The sequence below is a fragment of the Motacilla alba genome, chromosome 2, assembly GCF_015832195.1.
Source record: "Motacilla alba alba isolate MOTALB_02 chromosome 2, Motacilla_alba_V1.0_pri, whole genome shotgun sequence".
NCBI classification, from domain to species: domain Eukaryota; kingdom Metazoa; phylum Chordata; class Aves; order Passeriformes; family Motacillidae; genus Motacilla; species Motacilla alba.
Window position 1 is genome coordinate 39755960 of NC_052017.1, and position 18669 is coordinate 39774628.

The window sequence follows — 18669 nt, forward strand, 5'->3', positions numbered from 1 at the left end:
ATTTTTTTAAGTCCTAATTTTTAAACATACTTGCTGTTTTTCAATTTTCCAAATGGATTCTTTGGCCTCCACTTACATAATCCTCCAGACTTGTGGCAAAGATTGTAGAGAAAAGCTGATATCACTGCACAGCATTTGCAGCATAGGGCATCTGTAACCAGACTAAATAGCAAGGCATTATTCACAAGGAGGTGAGGTTATATTTGCTGCTGCTAAGCTCTTTGCTGTTCAGTTTTAACACTGGATGCCTGGGTTTCTTTTTCTGGAGTGCTTGTTTACTCTTGTATATTTTTATAGAGTGAAAGGGTGGTGGGGAGAATGAGGGTGTTATGTGCGGTAGAGTTATAAATAACGTTGGCTCTCAGGTTATTTGCATTATATCTACTTGCCTGAATGCGTAAAGTTAAACAAAAATGTCTTATAAGAAACCAAAAAAAGGGCAGAACAATGTCATGGATAAGAGGTCTAAAGGCAATGCTACGGAATGTGTTTATTGGGGAGTGTTTCCTACCTAGCTAATAAGCCAGACAGAAAATTGCTTACTCCTCCCACAGCCTCAAAGAGATCAAACAGAATATTAAAGACTTAAAGATGCTGATGCAAGGAAGAAGGAGGGTTACTCAGCACCCACTGCACTAAACTGACAGGCAAATGGGGAGCATGCTGGGAACAGAGCTATATTCCCAAGCCAGAGACAGTGATCCTGGGGTGGATGACATGATGACATGCAGCTGTCATGGAGCAGGGGAAGCACACACATAGGGGGTTTTGTTCTTGTCTTTTTGCCCTGTGTGCTGTTGACTTGGGTGGCAAATAGACAAGAAGTGCCCACTTTTGGGCTGCATTTCAGTCGCTGTGGTGGCTTTTGATTCAATAATGAGACATTGATAATGCTGCAGACTCCTGAAAAAAAGTGTGGGACAGGGATGCAAGGGATCCAAGTAGCTGCAGTTTCTTCACTGACCTGTGGATGCTTACATGGACCAAAGATGCCAAGGTTTAGTCTTGCAGGGCTGAAACTGAAAAGGAGGCAGACTAATTTCAGGCAAGGCAGGACTGAGACCTGAGGAAGCAATGCTGTCATTGTGAGGGCTTTCTGGAAGATTTCAGATGTCTATGCCTTTCAGTTTTTCAGTGCTGGAATTTAGTTTCTAAAGTGTAATAACACCAGTGCATCCTTGTAATTTTATTGCATTTTTTATTATGGATATCATCTGCAATAACCCTGCTGTCATATTGGCCTCTGATACGGTTTCAGCGGTCTCTGTCTCTCCATCTGAGATGATGAAAGTGAAGATGGACCACATCATACACATGAGGTTTTCTTTCTTCCTTTGTTTCCTTTCTCCAAAATGCTGCTTGAGTCGGTAGAATCCTTCTGGCTTGTTCTTTCCTAGCGTTCATCCTCAAATGTACACAGCATCCAGTTGACCTTTTCTTGGAGCAGAAGGATTAAAAATACATCCTTGACAGAGCTGCTTCCTTGGTGCAGCAGAGATCATGGAAGACACTGTGTCCTACTCATTTCTCCTGTCCTTGGAGCTCAGATGAGTCTTTGGAGCTCAGAATTCAAATTCTGTAGAGCCTTGAGGCAAGAAGAACCCTTGACAGGCTTCTAGAATAGCTGGGCATGCTCTGGTTTCCAGAAGTCATACAGAAATACCTGTGAATCTGCATGGGTGCCTGGCAAATCTGCAAAGGAGAGCAGTGCAATACTGAAGATAGCAAAGTGCTGTGAGCAGAAATGGAGTGGCCGAGGGCTGGGATTCAAGCATGAACTGCTTAGTGCTCCAGCAGCAAACCTCTGCTAGACCAATTGGTCCCATATGCCAAGGAGGACTTTGATTTGTGGCTGGGTTTCACAGTGATTTGAGCCTTGTGTCTCCTATAAATTCTATTGGAAACAGAGCTTCAACTGTGAATCAGTTACAGGCGTGGGTAGTTAATTCAGTGATATATTTAAGTAACACTTCACATCTGGACTTGGCAACCCCCTTGAAATCCTCATTTAAAAAACAATAGTAAAGTACTAGAGAGGCATGATGTAGTCCACCAGTTTTTGGGGGGGTTTTGGTGTTTTGTTTTTGTTTTTTGCCATAAGAGCCAATGTTTCAGTGGTCTTCTAGCATGGAGAATGTATTAGAAAAGTAATGAGTAATTGGAAAGAAAATGCTGTTGAGTGACAGAGCTCTGGAAAAAAAAAACCCTACAAAAACTCCAATGTTGTGGAGTAACAGACAAAATGCTATTATCAGACTGAAAGCTAGAGAGGAGAGGAAAAGCAGAGGGTTAGGCTAATCTGTTGGGGTGGAAAGAGACCAAAGTTGGGCTTTGGACATCTGCAAATTAAGAAAGATTTCTGTTGTTTACGTATTTATTGAGCGAGAGCTGGAGCCACCATGCTGCAAAATCTGTGTGGAAATACTTACACAGTCTGTTCAGGAGGAGCTAGAAGTATTAATTCTAAAATTTTCCACCAAGTGGGCAGAAGAGTGCTGGATGAAGATCAGTGGTGCAAAAGAACGATTGAATGTGAACAGTCAGTCCTGACAGATCCAGAAGAAATGAGTGTGAGAGATCAGTGGGGACACTTGGTCAAATTACAACAGCCCAAACCCAACTGTGATATTAGGTTGCACACATTGAAGACTGCTAAGAAGTTGAGTAACTGAGAGGATGTTGTACAGCCTCTTGTATAAAGCTGTGCCTGTGGTCTTGGCTAGAACACAGTGCACAGTTTTGGCCTCCTGAGCTCAAAAAGGATGTGACTAAAATAGGGGGATTGGAAAAAGGGTGGCAAGAACATTCAAGAGCCTGAGAAAGCTCCTGCCAGAAGAAGGAGCAAAAATATAGCCTTAGGACATAGAGAAGAGGAGAAATAATACAAGTATGGAGGAGGATACTGCTTATGTTGGAGGTAAGAGGTCAGGAACTTAGTCTCTTTTCATCCTGTAGCATAGGCCCACAGGGGTTCAGGATGAAACCCCACAGTGGTTCAAAAATATAGTAATTATGACTAATTTGGGAAGTGATAGTCTTAATGTCATGACTAAAACTTTAAGATTTTAAGAGGGGTAAAGGATAGGTGACAGCTGTATTCCTATAAAAACGTAACTCCCAACAAATGTACCTCGTCAGAGGGTTTGTTACTCAGTTTCTTCATGCTCCAGTTTTCAAACTGTTATTTTAATATTTCGTGATTAGTTCCTCTTCTGAAATCCTGTTTACATTCTATAAGAGAAGTTAATAATACAGTGTACTGTACTCATTTAAAAAAAAAGCCTTTGATAGAGATGTCTAGTGCCTGTGCTGATACAGTGTAATTCAGCTACTGTGCAACTTTAAAAATCTCTTTTATAATATGTAGTGGTATCTTATTAGTCTAGTTGGCATGCTTTGGGAAAAAACAGTGGCCTAAAGCCACTTGCTCAGGTGTACATGGAACAAATATGTGTGTCTGGGTGTGTGCAGGCACAAACGAATTTATAGTGAAGCATGATAGGGGATCGCTCAATAGACGTAAACAAGAATAACACAGTGTGATTTTTTTTTCTAGTGGCTTTCATGACTTCCTTCTTTCAGGGTTGTACACAGATGGCTCTTTCACAGTAGGTCCTAGTTCCTTCCGCAGTGTCAGAAAGTTGCCTTTTGCTTTAAGAGATTGTTCCTTGAAGCAGAATCATCATTTTTTAACTTCCTTTTGCTTTCCTTTCACTCTGCTGCTGCTCGGGATCAACACGTTTGTTGTGCCATAGCAGCGTACCGGCTAAATTTTCCTGAAGGCATGATGCTGCTCCTAAGTAATGTGTCTGTTGATGATGAACTTCCTGGTGAGCATAGAATGCATGACCTTAGATATTTTTGCACTTTTTGGAGCATAAAAATTAATCTAAACATCCATGTGCCCTTTGTATTGATTTGAAGCATATGGAGACATTTAACAGCTGATCTCCAAAACGATCTGTCATACGAAGCCATGCCTTTGTTTAGCTTGCCTTGAACAACTCTCAAGAAATTACGTATTTTTTAACAGTAAGATGAACAAATATTCTGAAGCCTGAGTCTTCCCTCTGACAGATTTATATTTTTTTTTCCTTAAAGAAACATGAATAAATTGGTTAGATTTTGTAATATAAATATTGTTAAGGACTCTCTCAGGCTTATAAAGAGAGAAGTGTTTATTTTAGAATGTATATTATATTTAGAGTGTTTATTTAGAATGGTATATTTCAAGATCAAGTACTAAATTATTAATTTTTTCCCTTTCTCCATTTTATTACAGCTTTCATTTCTAGGTGGCTGGAATGATTAATGGGATGTGCTGGGCTAATGCCTTGTGTTTGGGTACACAAATGATACAAGCAGTTTCCTGCAAAGCTTTTAGTGTTGGTAGAAGATTGGAAGATATTTTGAAGGCAGTGGGTTGGCCATGGCAGTTCCACTTCTCTCAATTTAGCCATAAATCAATTGTGAATGATTCTCCCAGAGCAATTTTTCATATAGTTTGAACCTGGGTAATGAACATCCCTGTCCTGGAGTGAAATTGTGATTTTTCTAGATCTTGTTGAAGACACAATCAAGATTTATGAAGGGTGACAATGTAAACCCATTACATTTGCCTTTCTCTCATTTGCCTCTCCACCTCATCATCCCTTCCTTCCTTCCTTCCTTCCTTCCTTCCTTCCTTCCTTCCTTCCTTCCTTCCTTCCTTCCTTCCTTCCTTCCTTCCTTCCTTCCTTCCTTCCTTCCTTCCTTCCTTCCTTCCTTCCTTCCTTCCTTCCTTCCTTCCTTCCTTCCTTCCTTCCTTCCTTCCTTCCTTCCTTCCTTCCTTCCTTCCTTCCTCCCTCCCTCCCTCCCTCCCTCCCTCCCTCCCTCCCTCCCTCCCTCCCTGCATCTGCCAATCCAAGGAGCTTTAAAATGTCCATTAGAGCACAGCTGTTGCATAGCAGTGGCTCTTACTGCATGAACAGTCATTTATCTGTGACAGATAGAGGAAACAGCATAACCTAGATGGATATGAAATGGTTCAGATCAAGTAACAGGAGGATGTGAGCAACTTCCTCAGTTCTGAACTCTTTTTTTCCCTCTGAATCTATTGCATTCTCTTTTAATGTTGCTTGATACAAAAGTACAGTTTGTTTAAAAAGGAGCCTTGCAGAAACTGTGCTATCTCATCCTCACCTTCTGTTTCGAATGCTCAAAAAATTTTTGAAAGCAAAAAGATGCTTATTTGTTTGTTTGTTTTCCTGGCAGTCCCCTAATCTTCTCTGAACTCTGAAGCTCAAGGTATAGTAATTTCTTTGCCATTTACTGATTTGAAGCTGCCAGCACTGAGTAGCCTCACTAATGCTCACTAATGGTGCCCTTTGCATCAGCGTGGCAAACCTACATGACAATCACATTGGAATACTGAATTTATGTACTCTGGAATAATCTGCAATCTTATGCTTCTGTCTTGCTTGTTTGGTATCTGTAATGTTGAGCTGCAGTTTATTAGCCCTGGAGTAGAGGTCCTTTCCTTGAGAAGGACCCTCTAGGTCCCTCAGAGGCGTTTGGCAAATCATATGTCAATAAGCACTTTGGTTTTTTAGTCAATAATAAATACACACACACACGAAGTCATTTGGCTGCAGACTGCCTGAAATTAAGTTGCAGATTGTATCTGGCCCTTGGGCCAGGAATTCCTTGTTCCTGTGTTAGACAGTGCCTAATAGTAGTTGAAAGAGAGAATTTTTAGAAATCATTTTGCAAGTGACTCTGGAGAGACAATGAATGTAAATCCTTGCAGACTCACAAAGACTGCAGTCAGAATACTGAGTGAAACTCAAAGTGCAACATAGCAGTTCCTCCCTCATCTCAGGCTTCAAAGATTTAGTATTCAAAAGAATGTGGGAAATTGGGTCATTTCTGTACAGTTTAGAAGAAATCTGAGGTTACCAACTTTTTTGCTTTAGTTGTGTAGAAATTCTGAGTCTGGATTAGCAGGAATCCTGAACAGGATTTTCCTCTGCATTTAACATGAAAATCTAATAAATGTCATTTAACTCAGTGAGTGAAATTCTGTCACCATTGAAGTGGATGTCAAAATTTCCATTGGCTTTTGTGAAAGCAGAATATCACCCTATAAGAATAAATCCAAAGTAAAATCTCTAGGTTTTTTATGCAGTTATTTCTGTCAGGACACACCTGTAAGGCTTTTTGAATATGTTGTTGTAAGGAAAGCAATTTAGCTTTCTTACTCAGTAGTAATTTTTCTGCCTTCTAGAAATGGCTAAAAGTTGCTTTTTATGAGGAGCGTCATTTAGTGTGACACCTTAAAAAATGCAAAGGTAACAAGGAGGTGGTGTTAATTACTGTAAAATAAAAACATAATTACTGTCCTTCCTTAAAGAAGTTTGAATTTTTATTACTTGTCCCCCTCTGCACTTGTTTTTGGTGAGAGTTGATGTGATGATTTTATAGTCCCCTGAATAGTTTTCAGAGTTTATGGGGTAGTATTTTATAACTGCATTCTGAAAGCAGTGGTGTCTTTTGGAATGGCCATGAAATGTTATAGTAGAGATTTGAAAATGACAGGGTTTTTGGCATAGGTTTCTGCAGGGAGGAAAAATGACTTTGGACTAGTTTAGAGTATGTCTCATGGCAGGGATGGCCCCAGAGCTGCCTGGCTTTGTAGGCTGATGGGTCTGTTTCATCAGGTGGGAATTAGTAAGTGTAAGAAGTGCCAGAAACAGGCTCAGTGTGAAAGTCCAGATAGTATCTCCAGCACAAGGTGTCTCAGTGAGCTTATGGAAATACCACTTGGTTATACTTTCCTAGATTTGGGAATTTTCTAAGCCAAAAAGCACAATAATAGAAGGGGTCTGAGCAGGGGTAACAACATCTGGTTTATCTTTCTCTGTGACAAGGTTCTGAAAAAAGCCTTCCTTTATTTATTTTTTCACAACACCTGTGTCTCAGTAATTGCCCTACTAGAAACTAGAACAACCTGACAATATTTTTACACAGAGCATGAAAGTACTTAATATGTAAGTTATATGAAAGAAGATCTGACTGGGAGGAAGCTGAAGGAAAAGCAGGAAGTTAAATAGGGTGTAAGATAAAAGGGATACATAGCTTTTTACTGTATTTTATTCTTAATTACTCTTTCAGATACTTCTCCCTTCCAGCATCTCAACATGCAAGCTAAATCTATTTTACCTTGTGTGAATATCCACAAAGTTTGATATACATTTCATTTCCATATACACCTGTTTCTCCAAACAACCCCAGGCTAACCTTTGGTATTAGTGTAGAATTTGCCCAAGAAAATAAAGTAAGCTTCGGCAAGGAAAAAATAGGGATTTAATGGTATAAGAGCAGTGTAAGTTTAAAGGCATAAAGTGATGGTTCACATAAGGATTGTGAGACATTTTGGTTGCAGGCTGTTAACCATGCTACCAGTACATTAGAGGAGCCTAGCTTGCAGTTGTCAGCATTCCAGAGTTTCACCCACTAAGTCATTAATTTGTTCTCATGTCTGGAAGATTTAGCATGACACTGTAGTTTCTTGCATAATCGTTTTATTATGCTAAAAAAAAAAAAGTAGCTAAAATGGGTTCTGGTAATAGAAGCCCCAAATACATGAGATTCTGATTGTTCTGTTGAATGCCAAAATCAGTTATAGTTGTGTTTGTATGTTCAGCTGGTTTGAAAGCAAAAATTGCATGCAGATTTGAAAGCCCAATGAAAAATCAAAGTGAAAAGTACCAAATGTTGAACAACACCGGCACCTTGTTTCCTGTGCAAGTCTGAAATGGAACATAAAATAAAGTATTGTTGATTGTCTTATGAAAAAATGGACCCTGCTGTATTATCTCATAAAATGCATTTTTCCAGTTTCTGAGAGGAACAGATTAAGACATTTGAACACCTCAGCTAGACTTCTTAGAGATTGGCTTGAAGTTATTGAACATATGGTGTTTTGGGTAAACAGAGAGCAACTAGAAAGATATTTGAAATCTTTTAGAATATATATGCCAATCAAATTCCCTCCAGGATCTGACACTGTTGCATGGAGCTAGATCATGTAACCACTGCTAAACCAGATCTAAAAAAGGAAGCAAATAGCCAGAGTTAATTCTCTGGGTTCCTTCTGTAGTCAAGGAGTTAAAGAGGTAAATTCATTGCACTTAATTTAGAAGCCTGTGTTGGAGTTAAATGAATCTTCAGCTGCCTGAAGATTCTGATTATGATGGGAATTAGCTGGCTAGCCAAGGATATATGCTTGAACTCTGAAATAAAGTGAGTTAGGTGAGATGAATCCTACCCCAAAGATATTACTTTCCTGCAGTATGGTCTGGGTGGAACTGTAGTCAAGGCAGCATTTTTGATGATTGACAATTGTGAACCAGAGTGAGCTGCGAGGTAAAGTCTTCAGGACAAGTGGGAAAAATACAGGACAGGGAATGGATTCTGATGGTTTTCCAGGGAGCCGTGCTATTGAAGCATCTGAAAACTGCTGGAGAAGTTTGGGTGTTGGAATTGCCAGGCAGCAATTAAGCCCAGCAGCACAGGCTGTTTGTTGTCGAGACTGAAGCATATGAGTTGAGTACACCCTGTTCTAGAGGGAGTTCATGGGCTGGCTGTTTTGCTTTTGTTGAAAAAAATTCCCAAGATGAAGAAAATACCCGGAGTCGTGCTTTCCTTATTCTTTTGTGATTGTCTCTAAGTGTTTGGCAGAACTGGGGTTCCACTCAAAGTGGTTTAAGGGCAGGCTGATCTGTGCTATAAGGCTGTGTTGGCAACAGTGGCTGACATTAGTCCTATTAGAGAGGTGTTCTCACCAATTGCAGTGGCAGGAGATTTAGGCCTGTATTGAAGTTCACCGTTGACAGAAATTAGGACAAAAGTAATGGATGTTCTATTTGTCTGGAGTGTTCAGGAAGACAGGATTTGGGGAGGAGGAAGGAACTGAAAATATTATCAATATTTAGCATATCTTTCCCTTTCCCTCCTTCAAACCTAGCTGTTTCTATCAGTGACCTACACGTAGGAGTTCTTGAGATAGAGGGATGAATGCTTGCGTGTTTTAAAACCTTCTCTTATCTTCAGGCTTGCAGAAAACAAATTCTCATTTAAGACAATACCTATGCTCTTCATACATACAGGCACAGTGGAAATGTATCAAATTAGATTATTTTTCTATGTCCCTCTCTTACAACTCTTCAGAATTGATGTGTATCAGCACTTTGTAGAGGATTTATGAGAGAGGAAGAACATGACGAAAAGATAGTTGATATGCCTCACATTATGAAGTGTCTATGTACATAATGTAAATTTTTTTTTTCATTTTATTTATCACCTTCCTTGAAAACACAATAATCCAATCCGGACTAATAGGGTTTTTTTTATGTCATTGGTTTGGCAAGCTAGCACACTGCGTAATTCCTTGTTTCTTTCTGGGATGACTGAAAAAATGGCAAAATGCCAAGCTCAGGAAGCAACTGATCTCAGCCAATGTGCTAGACCCTCTCTGTTGGACTTTGACTAGAATACAGCAGAGATTACTTTTGTGTTGCTGATGGATGATTTCTTAGTAATAGCTCATAGACAGATTTATTTCTGGCCTGTCTAGAATATTTGACATTGTGAATAACGCATTGCAGCTGATATGCCTTGAAGATCTTGTGAAGATGTAAGCAAATCATATGGATTGTATCCAGCTGCAGTGACTGAATTGTAATGCATAACTACAACTCTTCTCCTGGTATTCTTCTTTGTGCAAAGCCTGCAAAATGCTATCCTCACTCCTGTCTTGGTATGAGCACGAAGAGAAAATTAACTGCCCCTTAGCATGTATAAACATCTGTCCTTTGCATTCAACTGGGAAAACATAAAACTTCTGACTATTCCTGTAACTAAGTTGGAAAAAAAAAAAAGACTTCCCTGAAAAGCTTAGGCTTAAACCATACACTGGCAAAATGAAAGGAGCAAGGAAAACTAACATTTTGAAGACTAGATAATACATAACATCATCATTTGCCCATGAAATTATTCCAAATGCCATGTACTCTTCAAATGGATCTTCACTTTTTTCCCTTAGATCATGGATGATGGATGGATCATGGATGATCAAGTAGTGGTGACTTCCTCCTTTCTCTTATCAGCAGATGTTCTGTGGACAAATTATGTTCTGATAGTGTTCCAATATACCTTTAGCTCAGGTTATATTCTGTTTTCAAATTGAAAATCTGGTCTCCAGAATGTTAAATTACCTTTTTAAGATCCCTGGGTTGGCCATCACTATTATGCTCTGCTCACCTTCTTGGTTTCCCCTATGTATGAGATTAGGTGGTAAATCAAGCTTTATAGGGCTTAAGGGGAGGAATCTTCCATTTTTTATGTAACCAAAATCTACCATGGCATCAAGCATTCATCCATGGGAAGGAATTAATTTGGAGAAAAAGTATTCAGATGTCCAACTCCTTGTTTCATAATTGTCTTAGAGATCAGGCATATTGAAAATCAAGTTGAAACTGATTTGAATAATTTACCTATCAATTAATTCAAATAATTCAAATAATTTGAATAATTTGCTTATCAATAATTAGCCAAGGAATAGAAGAAGAGAGACTCATGAAACTGCAAATGTGGCTGATAAGCAGATTTATGGTACAGGTCATAAACGTTATTTAGGCCAATATATATTGCCCAGACTCTGGATGGCATCACTTTGTTATCCTGTGTGCTGTAAGGCTTATTGCCCTGTGCTCATCCTCCTCTTTCAGAACCAGGTGCTTAGCTGCATGCAGTTTATTGTCTTCAGAGAAAAAAATTAAATCATAACAATATGCATAACAGTATCTGGATAGAGTAAAATCTCCCAAATATCAGCAAATTCCCGTTGGCTTCATCAGAACTGCACAAGAAATTACAGTTGTATCCGATGAATCACTCTTTTTCCATTGCTTCATAACATTTTAGAAGATTATATACTCCAAGGAACTTTTTTTTACTTATTGCCTAAATGCATTTTTCACAGTAAAGATCAGAAGATCACGTAAAGGTGTGGTTGTAGTTTACAATGATAATTTATTAGTGCTATCATTCATATTTTATTTCCTTGCCATACCCTTATGGCATGGAGCGATGCTTCAAAGTGTAACAGATTCAACTAAGCAAACATTTTGAATACATTTGGGTAATTTTAAAAGCTAACTGTGTGGTTATACTGTGAATCCTATGTGAGTCTGAGATTGAAACCCTTGCCTGAGATTAATGAAAGGGGCCTGCCTTCCTCCCTTTCCCCTGCCCCAGTTTTGGCCTCTGAAGTTTAGTTTTGGGTCTAGTATAAAAAGACAAATATTGAAGAGCATGAAAAACCAATAAACTAGGTTATGTTAATTCTAAACTTTAATGGGTTGAGAGCAAACAAGGGATGGTTCAAAACTGTGTTGATTTTGTGAATGGCTTTAACTGGAAGGTAGGTTATTTTTTTGCCCTTGTGGCATGAATTTACTGTAAAAAAAAGAAGGGATTTACTAGGGGACTAAAATGAGACGTCCCTTATGTAGCAGTGTAGCAGCTATACTTTTTTCCCTCTTGCATGATCTTTGCCCTACATTGTTCCTCTTGTTGCATCACAGATTTCCCAGGAGCAATGTGCGAAGTTTCCCTCCTCCTGCACAAAACCTAAGCCTTTTTTTCAATAATCTTGAGGTTTTATCCAGTGATATATAAGGAATTATTTCTATTACCACCAAATCCTCGAAGAGAACCATTGTGAAAAACTGTTCAAAGCCCAGGGTGAGCTTTTCAAAGGTATGTGCTTTTATAGGCAGTTGGTTTCATATCATCTCATGATGTGTCTTTGAAACTGTCCCCCATATGACTAAGACCATGTGCGAGACTCTGTGCCTAATTTGTGAGCAGTCATAATGATGGTACAGTAATAGGCATGCAACTGAGCCTGCGTTTTGTTCATAACTCCAAGTGCCTTTAGCTGAATTTTCAAAGAGGCTGAATTCTCACATCTCCTACTACTTCAGTGGAGCTGTAGGTGCTCCGGGACTGAAAATCAAGCTACTGACACACTGAAAAATTAAAGCTGAGGTATGAATGAGTCAATCAAATATCTACTGTTCATTCCTAAGTCAGACTTACCAACTGACTCTTTCTGAGTTTAATGGAGGCTGCTGCCTTCGTCTTTCAGGAGATTGTCAGTTCAAGAATTCCCTCTTTTTGTCACCTCACCTCCCGAACTTTAGCCTTACATAAGTGGTATTTTCTATTCACAGATAAATGCCATATTTTATTTATTGGTTTGGGTATCTGGTAACTACAGAGCTTGGTTGATGTGCTGTTTTTTTCATCTTCATACTGTATGTCTACATGCAACACTTTTGATTTAGGGTTTGTTTTGGATGCTCTGTTGACTGAGCCATGATCAATCACATCCTCAAGGCTGATATTTCACTTTTGATACATAGAAACAAAAATGAATAAAACTTTGTATCACATATTGTGAATATTAATACATGTCCACACTTATGCATGGGTATAATTCCATTAATTTATTTGGCATACTGGTATGTATGGTTAAGCAGGTATTTTCATGCTTACAGGGGAAGGCATTTTCTTTATTTGTTTTTTTTTTTTCTCCACTTTCAACCTGTATAAATCATGTTTTACTTCAAGAGCATCATGAAGTTTATTGAAAAAAAATGGGGCTTTAAAAAATGCACATTCTTTTTACTTGCCTTCTGGTTTTTGATCTTTTATCTTCAGCTTGGAGATGTTTTCAAAACTCCTCTTTTCAACAATGAAGGCTAAGAGCATCTGGGTTTTTATTTTAAAGGAAAAATGAAATCCTTACATAAACATATCATTGAAGGAGCTGGGCTTTAAAAAACCCCACCAAATCAAAAGACACAAAATAAAATTAGGAGCTGGGAGTAGAGGAGCCTTAGAGAGAGCAACCTGTAAACATAAAAGAATATCTTTTTATCAGTTCAAAGCTTAGAGGCACTGAAGTTAAGACTCTTGAAAGATGTGAGGTTTTGAGACAATGGAGTTCTAGGATTCTCTCTTCCTTGCAATTCAGACCCACTATCAAACAAATCTGTACTTCACTTGGCCAAGAACTTTATGTCTGGATTCTTGCAGGCACTAAAGGGTTACTGATGAGTAGGTGGAGGAATTTTGATTATATATGTTAGCGTTTTTCACTGCAATAGCTGTAGCCGTTTGCAGTGCTGGCTGTAACCACCTCACTCGAGGGTGAATTTTCCTGCCCTGCCATTGCCTTTGATTGTCGTAAAGCACCCAACGACTGTGAAGAAAACAGCAGTGCTTAAGCGTAGTCTATTCAAGTATATTCAAAATACATTATTTTTAGCATTATTGTTAATATGAAATGTTCCACCAACCAGCTGGAATTATGCAAATCCTAGCACATGCGTTCCTCACTAATCTGCACTCTTGGATGTACTCTTTACATTCATTTCATTTTATGAATGTCTTTCCAGCATACTTCCCTACAATAGGAGATTGAAAAGCCTGCAATTTTCTTCTTGCCTGATTCTCCCATTGGGTTTTGTTAGTATTCGAAAAAAATAAATTGGTGTCTTTTTTTTTATTTTTTATTTTTTATTTTTAAGCCCAGATTGAGGAAAAAAAATCAACCTGCCAGCACAGATGAGTAGGGAGAAAAGGGAAGGCTCAGAAACTGCAAAATCTGAGTTCTTTAGGTGGTTCTTTGTTGACTCACTGTTTGCAGTGGAGACACAAATTAGGGCAGTCGTGGAAGAAGCTCTGCAAGTCTGCAGAGTTTTTCAGTAATTTGACTTTGAGCCAAAAGGCTCACAACCTCTGCCACTTTCACTGGTATTACCACCAAAATATCATGTGTTTTGGGACAATTTCTAGATGGGAAGGAAGGCAAGAAGTGATGGGTCTGTGGTGTTGGCCTGTTTTATCTGTGCCATGTTTGTGAATGAGGAGGACATGGCCATGGCCTTTGCCATCCTCATTGTCCCAGCATCCTTACTGTAGAGATAATGCACAGCCTCTGTTACACATTTCTCCTTCCTGCTTGTGGTGCTTGGCCTGTTTTGGGAAGCTTGTGTGTGCGTCCTGCTCCTCACGTGCCTTTGCATCCCTGTTGATTTATGGAACAGGCCTTTGGTGCCTTCTGGCATCGTCATAAGCACAGCTGTGGGAAAGGTTTCCGTGGGGCCCTGGTCCACCTGCTGCTGCAATAGTTATCAGTTCCTTGCACTCTAGCAGATTTCCTGGGGAGCTGGAGGATTTGTTCCAGAGGTGAGCAGCCTTGTTCCTCAGTTTGAATTCCCTTGGTTAAATGACATTCTAAATCTCTGTTATATCTTCACCTTCTAAGTTGTCTGTTTTAAAGCTTTCTTAGAAAACTCATTCAATTTTAAAAACTTATTTACACTTCTAGTTCACCTTGTCTTCCCATAAAGGTCTTTTCAAACCTGGTAACCTCAGTAATTTGTTGTGTCTCTGTGTTTTTGCTGAACTTGTGATTTCCAAATTGAATTGGTACAAGGTTTATTTGCTGCTGCTGTTTTAGTTTTCCACAATGGAAGATAAAACACACAGCAAGACAGAATTTTTCAGGCTTTTTCCTGACTAAAATAATAAACCAGCTCCAATTGCTTCTAATCAAAAGCTGGTGATGCATTTCATATTAGCCCTTCTGGGGCAGAAGTGATCCACCCTGTGTGCTTGCAGACTGCCTAGCACCTCTGGGTCCTGCACACCAATTCTGATGGATACTGGGATTTTTCATTGCAAGATTCGTACCTTGCCTGAGGTAATCTCTTTCGTTAAGCAAGAAGGGACATTTAGAGTTGTCACTGTGCCCAAGAGGTTTCTCACTTCTCTAACAAAAACAAACTTGCAGTTCTGGTGGCTTAGACACACGGTCTTCCGTATTGACCCAGAACTCCAAGAAGTGATAGGGGTTTATTTCTTAATTGCTTCAGTCAGTCCTGCTTCCCAGCTACTAGTTATGCTACTTGTTTTTATCCATTTAGGGCCTGATTCTGATCTGTGGTTATTGACACTGTTTGCTTAAACAAATGGAATCTTCATTGAGCTACTGTTCAAAGAAGGCAAAAAGGAAGGGAAGATCACTCTGTTAACTAGTTTGAAAACTAAAAACTGAAACTGACCTTTATTTTGCTAGTCCAATATTTATTGTAAATATGTGTGGGCAGCTCAGTCTCACCTTATTCAAATGAGATTGCTTGATTGAGATTTACTGATGAGTTGAGCACATCTGAATGCTGATTTTAAGTATTCTGGCACTGGAACTTGGAACCATTTCCTATGGTGTAATGGTAACCATAAATGTTAACCCCATAGGTTAATATAATACCATGATTGCTTTACAACCACAACTATTTTTTTTTATATCATTCCTTCTACCCAGGAGTTTGCATTGTAAAACAATCTGTCCTCTTAATTTTACATGGTTCCTGGTTTCCTAATGTTTTGATAAAGTTGCAAAATGTTGTTCAGAATTATGGTTGTCCACATGACCTCTGTTTCATACTGAATAGCTTGATTTGAGTGATGTTGCTCTGAATAGCTTTCAGACTTTCCTAGGCCCATAGTTTAACTAATTATGCCATAATTTGGAGTATCATGTGAACATAATTAGGTGTATCAAACTCCAGATGAGTTGTGTGAAACAAAAAGATGTATCAGATGATTTCTGAACTTAAGCAACTTAAATATTTCAAACATAGTAAAGTAAATGAAAGAATGGCAATTGAGTTTAGACAGATTTCTAAAACACTTCTCTCTCCCTTGGGTCAATCTTCTGCTTTGGATCCCTTCATCACATTCTGTAGGAAAGTATTTTTTTGCCTGTATCCATTTAATGGCCGGTACCGTGGAGTCCACGTCATTGATTAGAGCTTCTGTGTGTTATTTCTGTGCAAATGAGAAATACCTCACACAAAGCATGGACAACATTTGTTTGGAATAGTGTAAAGCTGGCAGCAGTACCTCTTTGCTGGCACTGATGTAATATTATATATTGTTTTTCACAAAGACACCTTCTGATAGCTGTTTTAAATGATTTTCACAGACTACTCAAAAATCTGCAAGATGAATACTTTAGTATTTACCAATCAGGGCTTTAACCTTCCACTCAGCTGGTGTGGGATTTCTGTTTCTTCTGGATGCATTCCAGTGGTAGTGGTTTCCTTTGTGGGGTTTATATTGTCCTTGTTGTAAGGTAAATGCTGAGTTGCCAAAAGCATACTCTTTTCAAAACAGGAATACAGCTCATCCAGCATAAGGCAAGATTCAAAAACATTCCTGCCTGGTGTAAACTTTCTTCATGGGGAAAATTCCTTCATGCAGGAAAAGCTTTTTCCATAAGAATCTGTTGTACAAAGTGTGTATATATATATATATATATATATATATATATATATGTATATATGTATATATATAAAATTTTTTTATTGAGCGGGTGAAATAGGGGCATAGCTCTTTCAGAAAACTTCCTAATTCAAAGATCTGAATTCCCACAGGTTAATCATATATGATAAAAGAATATTTCCCATTGTCTTATTCCATCTGTAAAATGTAAGCAGTCTTAAAAAGAAGCAACAGCACATGAGACTCTCTAGAAGTCAGGACAGATTCAACAAATCTGACAGTAGGACTGGAGAAATGAAATATGTTTCTAAAACATATTTTTCTGATGGTGAGAGATTGTCAGAAAGTGGGGAGAGGTGGCTAAGAGTAAAATGACAGAAAAAGAGAGGAGGAAAGAAGCAGACTGAGGAGAGATTGTCTTTGAAACATCCCACATTGCACTTTGCATAGTGTGCACACATCTCTTTCCCTGATCCTGTTTGCACTGTCTGGACTCTGAAGCAGAGACTTCCTAAAAAAGGAAGCAGTGGCTTCCCCCTTACACACAGGCTGCAGCCCATAGGGTCTAAGGGGCTGAGTGATCTCTGCACGCCTGGCTTGCACACCTTCCCTTGAAGAGCTGGCTCATGCTCCGGGCCCAGGGCTTACGCTGGTAGGGAGCTGGAGGGCACTGGGGGACTCAGGGCTCCAGGCTTCTCCACTGCTTGCAAGCTTTTTAAGGACTTGTTCTTTTCCCACACCACTTTTATTGCTGCTGTTGTACATAGAATGAGTATCAAAGGCTTTAGATGCCTTTAAAATACAACTCAAATACTGTAAAAAAAAGTCTGGTACAGTCGTGGATTGGATTAGAATTTAAATCCATTTCAATAGACAAGACTCTGGGCAATTACCAATTCGGTTTCAATACGAAGCAAATGGATGCTGAGACATTTAGAGGCAGTGAAGGAAAGCAATACCATGTTGCCACGGGGTCATGTAGAAATAAAACTGTTTGCCTCTGTCTTAAGAAATGTTGACAGATTTCAACACCCCTAGGGAAGGAGTGGTAGACGATGGATAGAACAGAAAGAAACTTGTCTTAAGCAATAAGTTGGAGCCCACCAAAAAGTGGTTGCCTAGTGATGGTGCTTTGTGAGATCCGACAAAATTATGCTGGGAACTTCAGAAGTGAATTGATGCAGCCTCCAAAGAGAGGAGATTTTCACTTGCAGGCAGCTTTTTACAATGTGTCTGTGACTGGACTAGTGTTCGGAGATGGAGGGCCAACATCATAGCATCAGACACTCATCCAAACCCAGACAGCACTGGAAGACGTGAATAACTTTTTTTTTTAAAGTGTATCTGCTTTTCTGTAGAAGGTTGTTTTGACACTCATGTTTTTGATGGATTCCTGGTTCCTAGCATTTGTTATACTCCTTTACCTGTGCAATTTATTCTGTCCTTTCATTGCCACAGCTGTGCTTGTTGGCACTGGTTTTTATTTAGAAAGTGGGAAAATGGTGGGGTCCGTGGCTCAACCCACTCCTTCTGTTCCTTTATTCCCCCACGTGGAAGCAGAGACAAAATTAAATTGCAGAGCATGAGAATTGCTGAAGAGCAAAGTGCTAAGGCAAGATTATAATTGATACAGAACAAAGTTACCGTATGGTGGAGTGATGTTATGCCAAATATTTTTGCAGCCTTTCTAAAAGTGGGAGCATAACTTTGCAAACAACTAGGAAATGCCTACAAATTGCCTGATGTGAATTGCTTTTCTTCATTTAGCATTTTTTTAGGAGAACAGAATGGTTTTGCTCGATTTTAGCAGCTAATTTGATATAATGCAATTGATGTAAATCATGTAGTTAGCTTGATTTATGTAATTTGTAACAGCAAAAATTTGTTTATAAACCAAGCCCAAAGTGTCTTTCTTAACATGAAAAGTACTTTTCTGACAACTGCTGCTGTGAAGTAGAATACATATTGCCAGGCAAACAACATTTCAATTGTATTTTTGATTTCTTTATGGGTTGGGGTAGAGAAAAGACTTGAATTATTAATTACAGAACTGTGACATTTTGTGGTAATTTCTTAGCAGATTTGGGAATTTCATTTTCAGAAAAAAAAAGCTATTATGTTCAAAAGACATTTGGAGAAATAGAATGTTGTTTTCTCACTAATGTATTTCCAGTAAACATGGAGATTTAATGATTTTCAGAGATCTATAATTGTATGCTGACAGTTCCTCCACTGAGGGAAGACCACTTTTCCGAAGAACAATTGTCC

At 38.9% G+C, this 18669-nt stretch overlaps 1 protein-coding gene across 4 annotated transcripts in view; it reads left to right on the top strand.

Moving 5' to 3' along the window:
• The window catches only part of RBMS3 (RNA binding motif single stranded interacting protein 3), a 705955-nt gene that overhangs the window by 45190 nt on the left and 642096 nt on the right, over window positions 1-18669 (top strand). The gene's annotated exons all lie outside the window — the stretch shown is intronic.